Here is a 16162-nt window from a genome sequence, read left to right as displayed (position 1 = left end):
AAAAACATCTCATTTGAAAAGTTTTGTTTCAAGTAGCTTTGAAAAGTTTTGAAAGAAAAAGAGTTTTTCGTGCACGTAAGGAGTGGTCATGTTTGTATGCTTGAAAAGATAAAGAGAATTGTTTCTTTGATTGTCTTTATTAAGAAAGTTGTTTTCTCTAAAATTTGCATTCTCTCAACTCTCTTAGTTAAGAATTTCATTGAAAAACGAAAAGTAGCGTAAATCATCTTAGGTGCATCTTTGTAGTGGTTTGAGTCGAGTCTACACACCATTGGTTTCACTTCCGCTACCTTTTGTCTTTAAGAAAAACCATAAAATTAACGCTTAAAGTAAAATCGACGTAGTAATTTTTATTTACTAGGGCTCTGAAACACCAATTTAGATCAGGCTAGTGTCTTGGAGTAGGTGAGTAATTAACTCTCCAAGACAACAAAACCAAACAAGTAGCTTATCTTGTGATAGAATAAATCCAATTGTCTCATTTGTACTCTGGGAAAGCTCCTCTTAAAGGAGAAGCACGAGCTCGTGTCCGAACCAGTGAGGGGATCAATCCCCCCTCGTTGGGAACGACGCCAGACACACACGTATTACAAACGGTAAACCTCGGATTAACCATTGTCGAGGAGCCAGGGGTCACTTGTCGGTAAACCTTGGATTATTGTCAAGGAGCCGGCAAGGGGATTGAGCTTGCTACTCTTCCCTTGCATGCTGTCGAAGTTTAGACTGTTCCCCCAGGTGCATTTGTTGCGGTTGGTAACCTTAGTGACCATTATCTTTAGGATTCTATTGAGGTGACGGTGGAGGGAAGATCCCACTGTACCTGGAGCAGACGTCGGCTAGACTCACTTGGATTTTCTGGGGGGTTCACTTCACTCGAGACGGTTAAAGTGGAGGAACTTGGTCCAGTCTATTCATTAAGCAGGTTGCCGGGGTAACTGTTCCACCCGCCACTTCTGTACTGAATCCAGCGATGTTGGGCTTCATCACCAACTAGCGCTTTCGGTCTGGAAGGCTACTGTTTGTGCTTGGTTTGACGCTCTAGATTCTTTAGGCGTGTGATTCAAATTTGTTTGGTTCTTTAGAGACTTTAGGTGGTTTGATTTGAATTTTTATTTTGTTTTCGTGTGTAGTAGTTAAAAGTTTTTAGCTGTGGCGGAATTACCGAGACAGTCCCGTAGACTTCGGGGCAAGTCACCTGAAATTGTTACCGGAACCGATTTGTTAAGAAAACTCCGTAGATTGCGGGGTGGATCTCCTGAAAACGTTCCGGGTCAGTACGAAGGGTTGAAGGTCCTTGTAACTCCTCCTAGTGGCAGTAGAGTAGGTTCACCTGAAGAAGGAGAATCTTCCTTGGTAGTCCATCCAGATTACCAAAGCTTAGAGACAGGTTATAATCCCGAAGCTGTTACAGTTTCTGAGCTTGTTGGTAGTTTTTCGTCTACTAGTGATACAGGCGAAGAACCAGAAATATCTGAACCTGTTACTCCGACTTCTAGTGTTCCTGATTCACCGAGAATAGAAATAATTATCACCGAAAATCTTCCTACTGGTTTGATTGCTATTGAAGAACTTGCTCCAGAGGAAGAAATAGGCGTCTCTAACCTTGAAGATCAACTTACTATTGATCTAAGGGAGCGTGAATCTATCTTTTACAGTCCTCCTAGAAGTACTACTTGGTACCTTTCGTTAACCAATTATTTAGACAACTTTGGGCTAGGTTTTTCTACACCTCGTACTCCTTTTCCACCTGGAGGTATTCATACTCCTGTAAATATGTCTGGTCAGTCGTCCGTGTTTACTCAAAGTCCTGAATCTTTCTTACACGGCGGTCCTTTTGTTCCCACCGGGTATCAATCTCTTTCTGGTACTTTTGCGGGGGCATCTCCTCAACCCGTTGATCATGGGTTATTAGTTGGAAACAGTGGTAATATACCATTGGGTGTAGGAGACATTTACATGATGTCAGGTTCAGTTCCCGTTTCCCAACCTCAAGGTGGCCAATTACCGCCTGGGGGGCAACCTCAGTTAATGCCTGGGGGGCAACCTCAAGGTACATCATTTGTGTCTGGGGGACAACCTCAAGGTCAGTACGCGCCTATGGTGCAATACATACTTCAAGGTCAACCCCAACCCCAATATGTACCCCAGGGTCAACCTCAGTATCAATACCAACCTCAAGGATGGCAACCTCAAGGATGGCAACCTCAAGGGTATCAACCCCAAGGGTATCAACCTCAAGGGTACCAACCTCAAGGTCAAGGTCAACCCCAGTATCTGTATTTACCTCAAGGTTATCAACCTCAAGGTCAATACTCAGGTCAAGGTTATCAACCACCTCAAGGTCAATCATATGTTCCAAGTATAGGAACTACACCTTACAATTATCAATCCTATCCTCAATCCGGCTATGGATCTCAGTATCCTCAACCTGTTACGGGTCAATACCCTGGAATGTTAGTGTGGGATCCGTCACAGGGTCAACAGGTGTTGCAGCCAAGTATACAGTTGGTTCCTCAAGCTGGACAACCCGTAGTTTCTGGTCCACCCCAGCAACCGCAACCTGTCCAGTCAAATGTTCAAACTTCTGTAACTTCGGTAGTTACTCAGCCGCCAATTGCACCTAGTACTCCATCTCAAACGGCTGCTGCAACTACCGCCACATCTACCATACTTACTTCTGGAGTATCGACGGCTCCGGTTTCTACTGTCTCTGTAACCACTCCTCAGACATCTTTACCGTTGTCTGGATCTACGATTCAAACCACGGTCCAGATGCCTGTAGGTCAGCCTGGTATAAGTACGGTTGTCACTACTCAACCTCAATTTGTTCACCAACCGTACCAGGGACAGTACCAACCTGGGCAAGCTGTCCAACAACCGGTTTACCAGTATCAACCGTATCCTGGGTACACTTATCAACAACCTCAACAACCCCAGTACGGTCCGGTTAATCCTGGTTTTCCAGGAGGATATAATATCCCAAATGCGACTCCTGTTCCTAGTTATCCTGGATATCCTCCTCCTGGGGCCGGTATTGTGACCCAGAGTTTTAGAGATCCTAACCGGCAGTTACCGTTTATCGCAACTTTGGATTTACCAGACTTGACGCGCCTAACGAACGATCCAATTCAATATCTTCAGTTCTGGCCGCCAATGCCAAATAAGTTGCCCAGTGATATACCCAAGTTCGAAGGTAAGTCTGGAGAGGATCCGTCCAATCACGTGATGACTTACCACCTCTGGTGTGCTTCAAATTCTATCTCGGATGATTCGATCCGCTTACGTCTTTTCCAGCGTACACTCATTGGTCTCGCGGCCAAGTGGTACATTGAGTTACCACGGGCCTCTTTTTACAATTTTAGCCAGTTAGCTACCTCGTTCTTAACTCACTTTCAGTTGCCGGTCAGATACGATAACGGCACGGAGTTATTAACTTCACTAAAACAATCAACGTCCACGTATATTTCTGATCACATTCATGAGTGGAGACGTCGAAGAAGGCTAGTGAAAGTTTTTATCCCGGACCAAATCTTAGCTGAATGGTTTGTTAAATCATTATTACCGAAGATTACTGAAGATGTAGCTAAGGCCGGAGTAGTTACTGAGGAGCAAGTCATTGCTCAGGCGCAATACCTTGACTTAGTTTATACTCAGTCGGGTACGTTACACGAGAAGATTCCGGATCTTCCAAAGTCGAATCAAATCGCTGCTGCTCCTTCGGGATCTCATGCCGCTGATGGTATGATTGGTATCGTGAATACAAAGAGCAAGAAGAAGTCTTCCAAGGCTTCAACTACTCCTATTATCACTTTGCCTGATTCCCCGACAGGAGAGTCTTCTCCTGAACTTACCGCCGATATTCACGCTGTAGAGACATCTACGGCCAAATCAAAAAACGGTGGAAAGAAGAAAGGAAAGAAGAAGGCTAAAGCAGACAAGGCTCCGAAGGAGAAAACGGAAAAGTCGGAAACCAATGACGAAAAACGCAAACCTCGATATCCTTGTCTTATTTGTGAAGAGGATCATTTTACGAGAGATTGCCCTCATCGGGCCGAGGTTGTGAAAATAGTCAAAGGTTCTCCCACTCCTGCTGTGTTAAAAAATCCATTTCCGGAGCAGGAGAATAAGATGATAGGTTCTTCCTTAAATGCCAGTGAAGAACCCATTTTGATGATGTCTCATGTGAGGATTGCGACTCGATCGCAAGATTATGGTAGTAAGGCTCCTGTTGATGGTAAGGAAGCAGAATCTTCTCATTCTAACCCATCAACCTCAGCTCCTGGTTCCGATCCACTACAGATCGAAAAACCTAACCCGGACTTAGTAATTAAACCGCCCGCCAAGGGTGTACTTCGAAGGTCTGCTTTCAATCCACATGCGAGAGCAGCCCAAAATTACAACATTGTTGAGGACTTAGCTGTTTCACCAGTGCTGCAATCATGCCCAGCACAACGAAAATTACTTTTGTCGGCTATCGGAGCTGTTGATGTTCAGGACCCGAACCTGATAATCTTTGATCTAGAAAATAGTACACCACGTCTCCCCCATCAAATGGCTTTCCAAATTCCAGTGATAGTAAAAAACAGGCCTATTCATCGGACTGTGATTGATGAGGGAGCCTCTACGTGTATTATGTCGATTCAATGTTGGAGATCTCTTGGTTCTCCTTCGTTGAACCAATCCCCCACCATCCTTAAGGCCTTTGATGGCCGTGGGTTCCGTCCGTTTGGTATTCTACAGGAATTGCCTATAGGGGTAGAAGGTAAAACCGTTAGTCTGGATGTGGAGGTGGTTGATGCCCCTCTAGACTACAACCTTCTTTTGGGTCGAAGTTGGTCATATGCTATGACAGCGGTCGTTTCATCGGTCTTCAGAGTAATTAAGTTTCCACATAACGGTAAGATCGTGACTATTGATCAGCTGACATACTTTTCATCCGACCCAGCCTCTTCAGAGAGTATCCAGCATGTCGGTAAGACGACAATCCCTTATAGGGACGTTGGTGTAGGTTTAGTTAAAGATTCCGGTTTACTGGGAACTTTTCCTCTCCCTCCACTCAGCGTAGATCCTTCATTTGCAACAATTCATATGATTACATCAGAAAACATTATTTATGATGATCCTTGGATTGTCCCATCTGAATCTGAGATAGACTCATTCGGTGATGCTATGCCTTTGAGTCCATATGAAATTGCTTATGAAGCTGTCATGTCTTTTACCGACTCGCATTCAACCGAAATCGACCAAATGAATGTGGTCAGTGAAGAATCACTTTTCACCTCAACCTTAGAACGGATAGCGTTTCCCGAAGTCGTGTCATCTGACGAACAACTTCGCGAAATCCTAAGTGTAGACGATCTACCATGGGAAGATCTCCATCACAGATCTTCGTTTTTACCTAAGGATGATGCTTTTGAAAATGATTTTTCATCTATCTTTACCGCTGAATATGTCAAAGACGCTCAGGATCCAACGAAACATTCTGATTCAGAGTTGAATTTAGGGAATATTTCTCGTACTATTCCCATTGATATTTCAGTGAAGCCCGGAATTGAGGAAAACATTCATATAGGTGCCGCATGTACAGAAAATGAAATCCAAACTTACAAGGCCCTATTCCAAGAATTCCGCGATGTGTTTGCCTGGTCTTACGAGGAAATGCCGGGAATCGATCCTGCCATTGTTGTTCATGAAATAAAGACCTACCCGGATGCTAAACCCGTCCGGCAACGGTTGCGTCAGATTCACCCTCGAAAAGCGGCTGCGATTAAAGCAGAAGTCGAAAAGCTGTTGAAAGCAGGTTTCATATATCCGATCCCGTTAACGGATTGGGTATCGAATATTGTTCCAGTCAACAAGAAACAAGGAACAATAAGAATCTGTATCGACTATAGGGATATAAATCGAGCTTGTCCAAAAGACAACTATCCTACGCCTTATATCGATCAAATTATTGATGATTGTGCCGGAAGTGAAATGTTTTCCTTTATGGATGGTTTTTCGGGCTATAATCAAATCAATATTCTACCTGCCGACCAACCAAAAACGGCATTCATTTGTCCATGGGGGACATTTGCTTATTGCAAATTACCTTTTGGGCTTAAGAATGCCGGCGCCACTTTTCAACGGGCGATGTCTTACGCATTTCATGACATCAAGCACATTGTGCAACCGTACCTCGATGATTTGCCTGCTCATTCTTTACATCGAGCTGATCACCTTGTCCACTTACGAGCAATCTTTATGAGGTGTAGGCATTATCGAATTCGGTTGAATCCCCACAAGTGTGTTTTCTGTATAGAAACAGGTCGATTGCTGGGATTTGTTGTTTCAAAAGCCGGCATTCGCGTCGATCCCTCGAAGGTCGAAGCTATCATCAAATTGCCTCCTCCTTCGAGTTTGCGCCAACTCCAAAGTTTGCAAGGGAAAGCGAACTTTTTACGCCGATTCATCCCAAACTACGCCGAGGTCACTAAAGGTTTTACACGGTTGTTGAAACAGAACGCTCAATTCTTTTGGGACGAGATTGCCCAACAATCTTTTGATGCACTTAAACACGCGTTGACCCATGCACCGTTGTTGCATCCTCCCAACTACAACCAGGACTACTTCTTATACCTCGCAGCTTCGCATTCCACCATTGGAATGGTGTTAGTTCAAGAAGATGAATTCGGAGCGGAACATGTGATATATTATCTTAGTAGGACCTTAAATCCCACTGAGTTAAAATATTCGCATGTGGAGAAATTGGCCCTGGCAGCCGTTCAAGCTGTCCAGCGTTTTCGTCACTACATTCTTCTCCGTAAAACTACAGTTATTTCGGATTGCAACCCTATGATTTATATTTTGACAAAACAACTGCTAGGGGGCAAGTACTCTAAATGGATCGTTATCCTGCAAGAGTTCGACTTGGAGTTCGAGAAGTCCAAGTCTAAGAAATCCTTAGTTTTTGCGGAATTGATGTGTGATTTCCCGTGTGCTGACACAGAAACTGTGGCAGAGGAGTCCATTGCGGACGAATCTTTGTTTCTTATCAGTACTGTAGATCCGTGGTACGGAGATATAATCATCTATCTCCAAACCCAAACCTTTCGGCCTGAAGCTTCCAAAGCGGAACGTCGAAAAATTCGGTTTCAATCCCAGCAATACAAAATTATTGGAGATACACTTTATCGCCGGGGGGCAGACTTAGTTTTTCGACGTTGTTTAACTCACGAAGAGGCTGAGAAGGTTTTGAATGATTGTCACTCTGGAGCATGTGGCGGTCATATGTCTGGGTATGCCACAGCTCAGAAGGTGTTGCGCGCTGGTTACTTCTGGCCATCTATGTTTAAAGATTGTATCATTGCAGTCCGGAAGTGCCACAACTGCCAAGTGTTTGATCGAAAGATGCGCGCACCACCTGCTCCTCTCCACCCTATAATTGCCGTTGGTCCATTCGCCAAATGGGGTATCGACTTTATTACTTGTAACCCTCACTCGGCCGGGGGGCATGCGTATATCATCCTCGCGGTTGATTATTTTACTAAATGGGCCGAGGCGATGCCTACATTCGACGCAAGCGGCAAAACAGCTGCAGTTTTCGTATTCAATCATATTATAACTAGGTTTGGTGTCCCACAAGCAATCATTACTGACCATGGGAGCCATTTTCGAAACATCATGATGACTGAGCTTACAAGCCAGCTTGGTTTGCGCCACGATAGCTCTACTCCTTATTATCCGCAAGCCAACGGTTTGGTTGAGTCTATCAACAAAGTTCTGGTTATCATGATCCGACGAACCATTGGTATTCATCGGTCGAATTGGCACAACATGTTATTTTCAGCGCTATGGGCATACCGAACCTCAGTAAAAACTTCAACAGGGTTCACTCCTTTCCAGCTAGTTTATGGCTTGGAAGCTGTGTTACCCATTGAATGCGAAATCCCATCACTTCAAATGGCTGTCGAATTACTCCCAGCTACTTCCGAAGAGGAGAAACGTTTATTATACTTAGCTAAATTAGATGAGACTCGACGTGACGCTACATTGGCAATCGAGACTCACGCGAAGCGAATGAAAGCTCAGTATGATAGAAATGTGACCCCTCGAAGTTTTTCGGAGGGAGACCTAGTGCTATTATATGATCAAGCTAACGATAAGCTAGGTGCTGGAAAATTCGTTCCTATGTGGCATGGACCCTACATTGTAAAGCGAAAGCTAGCAAAAGGGGCTTATGAGCTGGTTGATTTTGATGGGGACTCTTTGGGTAAACCCAGAAATGGACTTTACCTAAAGAGGTATTATGCTTAAATGGTGGGTATGGAGAATTTTTTAGTTAGGTTAGGTTTTCTTTCTAGCTAGTATGTTTGTTAGTTAGTCAGTGTGCTTAGCTTAGCGAGTGTGTTTTTCGTCGTTATTCTGGCTTATCTTGGTTTTACTCTTGATATTGCAGATGTCGACGCCTCTCCAAACATACATTGGATTTGCTGATGGTGCTTGTCGTAGTACACGGAATATCTCTTCCGCAGCTTGGGTTATCTATTCGCCCTCTGACGAGTTAGTTTCTATGCATGGGGTAAGCCTCGGTCAAACAACGAACAACATTGCAGAATACAGTGCAGTGGTTGAATTATTATCCGAATCTATTTCATTTGGAATTCGACGTTTGATAGTGAGGTTAGATTCTGAACTTGTTGTATTACAGCTTAATAGAGTTTATGCCATTAGAAATCCTGTGTTATTAAGGTTGTTTTTGAGAGTGCGTCTCTTGGAACGTGAATTTGATTACATTGAATATCAGCATATTCCAAGGTCTTTAAATACATTAGCAGATGCAATTGCTTCTCGAATGTTGGACAGACATTTACGATAATCATGCAAGTAAATTTAAAAACATTTCATCACATATGTTAAACAAGATAAGCCGGTAATAGTGATATATATATAGATAGGAGTGTGTCAAAAAATATACATCGTCTTCGATCATAGGTTGAAAAACACCTTATGATCGGCAAAAATGATAGAGTACAAAAAGTCAAAAATGTCACATGTGTCTACAAAGTGACTAGCCAATCACTGGTGGTGCTCCCTATACGACACCACTGCACGGGCTACCTTACGCAAAAATCTCCTAAACGGTCCAGGGACTGCGACTACATAGCGCTGAAGCCTGATAGGAATATCATCCATAGTAGTCTCAGGCATATCTGCCATCAGACGCTCTAGATCATGCTCCAACTCAGCTAGTACCTCTGCAGCCGCGTCCTGTGGGGCCTGTACCGGTGCAACTGGATGTCTCCTTTCAAAAGGCCGGAAGTTGGCTGGGTGCTGTGGACCAACATCTGCATTTTAAAAATTTTTTACTGTCAGTTTTGAGACGATATATATAAAAAACAAAAAAAATACATAATTTGAAAACTTGTGAAAAATAAAGTACCTCTGTCATCCCATTGTTCTCCCTGTGGAAGAACCATGTCCGGATCATGTCGAAAATCTACTCCGGCATACGGAAAGTCCTAGATCGAGAAAACCTGGTCCTCCAACCAGTGAAAGTAACTATCAGAAAATCGAACAACTGCCGCGCCCTCGTCAGGATGCCGGGCCATCACCGCAACCCATCGTACCAGCTTTGGCTCCCGAGGACCCAAGATATCAACAGTGAGTTGCTGAGGGATCAACATCGGAACTCTCTCTAAGGCAAAGCTCACGACTAAAGGCCCATATCCAAAAGTTTTCAGTCGTCCTTTCTTTGCCTTAGTCAGTTGGCTCTTCACATTAGCCGACACAGCATCACACCAGTTGAAAATGGTGCCTTGGTAACAGTCAATTGCCATCCGCATTTGGGACCCAGAAGCAATGTGTAAAGCGGCTGCGCCGCAAATTCTGGTAACCGTGAACGCTATAACTTTGAGCTCACGCAGAGAGATGTGTTTGATCTCCACGCCTTTCGAATGGTGTGCACCAGGTGTGCACCAATCTTCCCGGAGACTAACAAGGGATTGGCCACCCGGCCTAGTCCCGGCTAGATTGAGTTGCTCGCCTCTATTTGGCAAGCCAGTGAGAAAGTATATATCAGAGGGCTCTATCTCGAGCTGGTGCCCTCCGATGTAAAAGCATTGTTCTTGAACGTTCCATCTCTCAACCAGCCATTCCAAGAATCTTACCTGAGCCCTCATGCCCGGTATGGCCCAGTATTTATATAACCCGCACGCTTTTAGGGCATCCAGGGAAGGTTGATGTTCGATTGCAGCTTCATCAACCTCCTCGTGCTCTCTTTCTCTCCAATCCAACATGGTAAGTGCCCTACACATGAATAAATAGGCATTAGAATTAATTTTGGGAAATTTGAATGGTTGATTTTGGAGTTTGGGGTTTCAAAATCCGCGTTTTGCGGAGGACGCACCCCGCGTTTAGAACACAGGGCGTCGGGACGCAGCTGGCCTGAAGGTGGGCTGCGTCCCCCGACCTTTTTTTCTGTATAGAAAAAAGTCGGGGGACGCAGGTCACCCGAAGGGCACCTGCGTCCACCGCAGAGCGCATTTTGAAACCTAAAACCCCCCAAAAATCAAAACTAAAACCTAAAATACAATTTTAATTGGATGAAATTGAAGAGTAGGATGTTGTAAAATACCTGGAAGAGACGGCGTTCGATTCTGACGGTCGGATTTTCCGCAGCAACCACAGGAAGTTTCTTGCCAAAAGCCCTTTTTTCAACCTCAACAGTAAAATGGTAAAAATGATATTGTAAAAAGTCTTTTTATAGGTTTTTTGGATGAATTTGTTCATTTTTCACCACGGAAAGATGTTTTTCGATGTATTTTTTCCTATCTTAAACAGGTATGAGTAATGTGTTGCTTTTGTGCAGGACAAAGGGACTTAGAGGGAAAATTGTCATTTTTCACGAACCAAAATATCAGAGTCATCTTTTAAGCCCTTTTCTGACTCCTAAAAAATGAAAAGATTGCCGAGCGTTTCTTTTACACTCGTTAAAACAGAATTAAAAGACGGTCCCCTTATAGCTCTTTTCTGACCGTAAAATCAGGAAAAGATTGCCGGGTTTTTGTCGTTTCAAACTCGATACGGAAATAAAACGACGTGTCCTTGATCGCTTTTTACTTTTCAGGTCAGTGGCACTAATTATGAAAGTACTCCTTGGTCGCAAGATCAAGCGGTTCCCCCAGGTATTATTTTATACTTTTTCGGGCTTGAGGGACACAAATCTACGAAAAAGTTCAACTTGGAGTCTTCTTAAGTTTTTCAGACTCTCTAAAATTGAAAAACGCCGAGTTTCTCCTATACTGGGCTCGTTAAACATTTCACAGTAAAGGACCTGTTCAATTACAAACAGGAACGAACCACTCCTTCCTAGGGTTCGAATCAAAACTAGGTTGGACTCATCCGAAGGATGAGCTTATAATCAAGCATATGTTATCCTCCTCAAGCTTGTTAAAAATAAAGAGGTACTTGCCAGAAATGGTGGGGGAAAAGAGAGAAGAATGAGCCTATTTGTTACCTTTTGTCTCAGAAGAAACTTTATTACCACTCTTGAACACGACACTTTTTCATTCACCTGGGTTGGGAAATTTTTACCTCACAGTTGATCAAACCACTTTGAAAGTCTTCAGCCGGGTCCCGGGGATTAACTTTGAGTTATTTATCACCAAGCCATCTGTCGTGTCGTTATGTGTTCAAGAGGTCTGCAAGCAAAACTTTCATCTGCAAAATACTTGTCATCCGTTTGACCATCCCTGAGTCAGTCCTTACAGCAACATTTCTTCAACTTGAACAATGATTTCGTGTTGCAGGCTTGCCTGCGACGGGTCGCTTTCTATCGACATCAACACATTATCTAGAGAGATGACTTAGAGATCGTCAGTACCTTGAAGTCTGCATGCATCAATGGCAGGTTTCTCGCCTTTGACGTCAGTTTACATCATTGACTTTCGATCAAAGGATTCCGTGAAATGTTCGACATCAACTCATTCATTCACATCTCATGGATTGTACTGGGTACTTTGAGAACCATTGACATTACTGGTGGTCTCTCTCACGCTTGTTAACAGTTTACATCATCAACTGGTAATCAAGTGGTTTCTACCATGTTCGACATCAACTCATTTATTCGCATGGCTAGAATCGTACCAATTCGGGAAATAGAAATGAAGACCCTGGATCTAGTTTCTACCATCCAGGCTGCGAGGAGTTTTGTATTCATTATCTAAGTAGACTAATCACAAACAGATGGCTGCGCCCATACTGTGTCTACAAAAGTCTATGGTTATGATGTACTGCAAGATCATTCCTGTATCAGAGTAGTTAGTCTGTTAGTTAAAGTTTTAATCTAAGTATGGGAATGCCTACCTCAGTGATGATATAATCTTATACATGTATTTTGTGTTGAAAATTGCAGGTTCTGACCAGGCTCTCCACGAGATAATCCTTGAAATGATAAAGCGCTTCACCCTTCCTAGATAATACAAAACCCTAATCTATTTCAGGCTTCGCACTTTAGGGGGCAATCTGTTACACTAAAAAATGTCACCATGACTATTTACAGTTAGTATGGCTCAATCAATAGTCATGCTACCCTCTTAGGCAAGTCTTATGCCTCTGCTCTCCATGTCAAACTCCAAAAAAGAGAGAGAGTCTTTCTAAATGTATTTATCTCTGGGGACGCAGGTTCTCTCAACCTTACCTGCGGGGACGCACCCAATGTTCACAAAAACTGCGTCTTTGGACGCTCTGTATGTAAAGGTGCAGGTGCGTCCCCCTGAAAAGGTTAAAATGCGCAAGTTTCATCTTTAAAAAGTCACTTGTGGTCATTTCTAGAGCATTCTAGAAGGTTGTTCGACGTGTATTGAGTGCCTCCAGATGGTTCATGCACTCCTACCAAAGAGGAACTTATCCCATCAATAGGGGAGCTATCCCATCCAAAGAGGGGATTATCCCATTGATGGTGGACCTGATTAACTTCCTCTTGAACACTATAAATACAGGCATTGGGGCAGAAGGAGAAAAAGTTAAAAAGCTATACATTTCTAAGGGTAAATGTTGCAGGAATTAGGACTCCCATTTAGAAGCTTGTGAGGAGAGATTGCCATCTTTGCTTGTTCTATTTGGAAATGGGTGAGCTTTGTCAAAGTAAAGGAGAGCTCTTGATGGACCCTGGGAGGGACTTGCACAACACCAAGGCTCAGGTTGTATTTGTTCCTTTTGTTACCTATTAATGCAAATGAGTCCATTCTTCTCAATAACTTGTTATTTATGAGTTATTTCATGTACTCCTTGGTCTATATGTTAAATATGTTTTATTTTATGAGATTATCAAGTGCTATTTAATCGTTTGATTGTTAGTGTATGCAGGTTTCAAAGTGAAGGAGGAGCTCATCCAGATCAGCGGAGCTGGACTGCTACAACAGTGTTGGATTACAGGTAGGATCTAAACACTTGATTTCCCATATAGTAAATGCATGTTTAGAGAAGGATTGCTCTTGTTTGTCTTGTTTGTCACTAGAGAGTCTTAGGCTCCTAGGGAGGTTGGTTGTGTCCGCACAATCGACTCTTTCCGCCTAACACCATTAAAGCAACAGTAGAGTCCGAAGTTGCTCGAGGATCAACTGGACAATAATCCAATTGATCAACCTTGATGATTTTCCCTTCATGAGGAAAGAAAATGACACGAAACATGATTTTCCCTTCCTAAGAGGAGATTGTAATCTAGGTTAGCATCAATGACTTCTACTTCAATATTGATGACCTTCCCCCCAACACATATGGGAAAGGTTGGGATAATCCCATGTGGCTTATGAGAATGCCCATCAAATGCAGTTAGGAGGGTAGGTGAAGAAGCAGCTGAAGGCGATCTAATGGCCTTCCAACATGACATTGACATGATGCATGTGGAAGCTCCTTCATCGATAACGGTACGAAAAATGTTAATTTTTCGGTACGTAGACTTTATTTGAAAAGCCATGTGATGAGGGAGTCGCTTTTTGACATTAAGCATGTTGAAAGTGAGCACTAAAGAGTTATTTGGATCAACTGCCCCTATCACTGAAAGCAAAGCACTTCGTTGAGTTGGACACGACTGGAGAACCTCTAAAGCAGACATAGCGCATGCACTCTGAGCCAGATCCTCAACAATGGAGTAATTCTGGGCGACCCTTGTATTCAGATTGATAATCGTGCATTTAGCGGAACCTTTCGGTATTCATGGTATAGTCTCGACAGGGGGTTGCTCAATATGAAGGTCGGTATGTCCGGGAGCAGTTTTGTCCTTGGATGTTTCAGTTTCACCATAATCACGCGACCTAGTGGCCACATGGATATTAGAATCCACCATGAAAAAATTTGATGATTTCTCCCCTTTTTGGTTGCCCCCTGCAGAGGTACTAGGATTTGAACTTGCGCCAGCAAGCATTTGTTGCCCTTGGGGAAAAGGGTTGGCTAACACAACTTGAGAACTAGAAGTCCCTTGCTGCCCTAACAAGTGCTGAGCATCTTGAATTTTTGAGCAGAGATGAGTTAAATGGTCTCCACTGCATAACTTGCATGGAAACTTGACTTTCTTTCTAGACTCATTTCCACCACCACCAGCATTATTGCTAGGTTTATTTGTGTTAGTCTTCCCATCTTGAGTCTTTTTCTTACCTCATCCCTTCTTTTTCCAATTGGAAATTTGATTTCCTTTGGGATTGGAGGATTGGACAACATTAACCGAAGAGGGTTGAGAAGACGAAGGGTTAGACGATGTGACCTGATTTTTAGGAGCAGTTTGTAAAGACAACTGCTGCAATTGGCTCAATAGGTTCACTGGATTGGTGTCTATGGATCCAACGATACCATCCACATGGGGACCTGGCTTCGATTTGGCTAGATCAACCTTAGTCCCAGGAGCATCAGGCAATTTTTTTTGTATAATCCCAGATTGAGAATAAATCAATTCTAATTGTTGGGCCCTAAAAATAGCTTGCTCCTCAGAATAGACTCCGGAAAGAGAGACATCCTTAAAGATTTTATGTTGTAAAGATTTCAAAAACCATTCAAGACGGTGTTATGGAGGAATTTCGGCTTTAATGAGCCTCTTTCTCTGTCTCCATTCCTGAATATGATTAGAAATGTGAGTTGCCGTGTCCTGACGAAAATTAGCCTAAAGTTCAGTTTCGACATCATACCGGATGGGAAACTGGAAATTATTTAGGAAAACATTAACCAAATTGGCGAAAGATGTAAAGGTTCCCCCTCACAACTCTATATACCACTTGGCCGCATTGCCAGTCAAGGTGCATTGAAAAAGTCTCAACCTAATCGAGTCATCGATAAGGGAGTTTGATGAGCACCAAAAATGGAATGTGGTTACATGGTCGCCCGGGTCTTCACCGCTCTTCCCCTAAAACTTTGGAATGTCTAAAAGGAGTTTGGTTGGGACTGGAGGCTAGGCTGAAATGTATTTTATTGGATCGTTTGTTAATTTTGTGAGGTCTGGAAAATTTAACATTGGTAGAAAAGGAAGCCTAGGAGGAGCCCAGACTGGGCGGAGCTCCCAAAGTTATGAAAAGATTGGCCTGGATTTTGGAAGGCACCAGGCTGCCCGAAGTAACCAGTAGAACCAGTTGGACCAAAAGGTGAACCTTGTGATCTAGCAAAACTCGGAGTTTGACCAACTCTGGTCGAAAAACCTCCATAACCAGCGAAGCTCCCTCCTAAAGGATTATAAGGAGTTGATAGCCCCTGATAAGGATTCCAAGCAGAAGCTAAGGGAGGAATACTTCGAAACAAAATAACTATGGAGTATGGACTATTCCCTTGTTGGCCGAAAAATGGATTCCCAGTTCCTATGCCACTAACCGCAGGGTTAGTCCAACCTTGAAAGGGATTGTTGCCTTGTCCTACAGAAGAAAAGGACATAGATCCTATTTTCGGGTTGGGATGTGGTATATGACCACTTCCAAAAGGAAAAACCTGGACTGAAGCCGACCCACCCATCATGGATGTGGAGGCACTAAATGGAACTGCCGGAATACTCTATGAATGGGTGCCAAACAGGAAGAATCCAGAACTAGATGCATTGGCTTGGGAATTTCCACTCGTAGAAGGATTGAAGGTAGACCCAACTAAAGATGTGCTATCAAAAGACCCAAGTAAATATGCAGAGGGGATGGAAATAGTTCCTCCCCCT

The sequence above is a fragment of the Pinus tabuliformis genome, chromosome 8 (assembly GCF_031772625.1).
Source record: "Pinus tabuliformis cultivar Carrire ecotype Pingquan chromosome 8, CPIR1, whole genome shotgun sequence".
In the NCBI taxonomy this organism is placed as follows: domain Eukaryota; kingdom Viridiplantae; phylum Streptophyta; class Pinopsida; order Pinales; family Pinaceae; genus Pinus; species Pinus tabuliformis.
The sequence above is the reverse complement of the archived record's forward strand: the minus strand, read 5'-3'. Positions refer to the sequence as shown.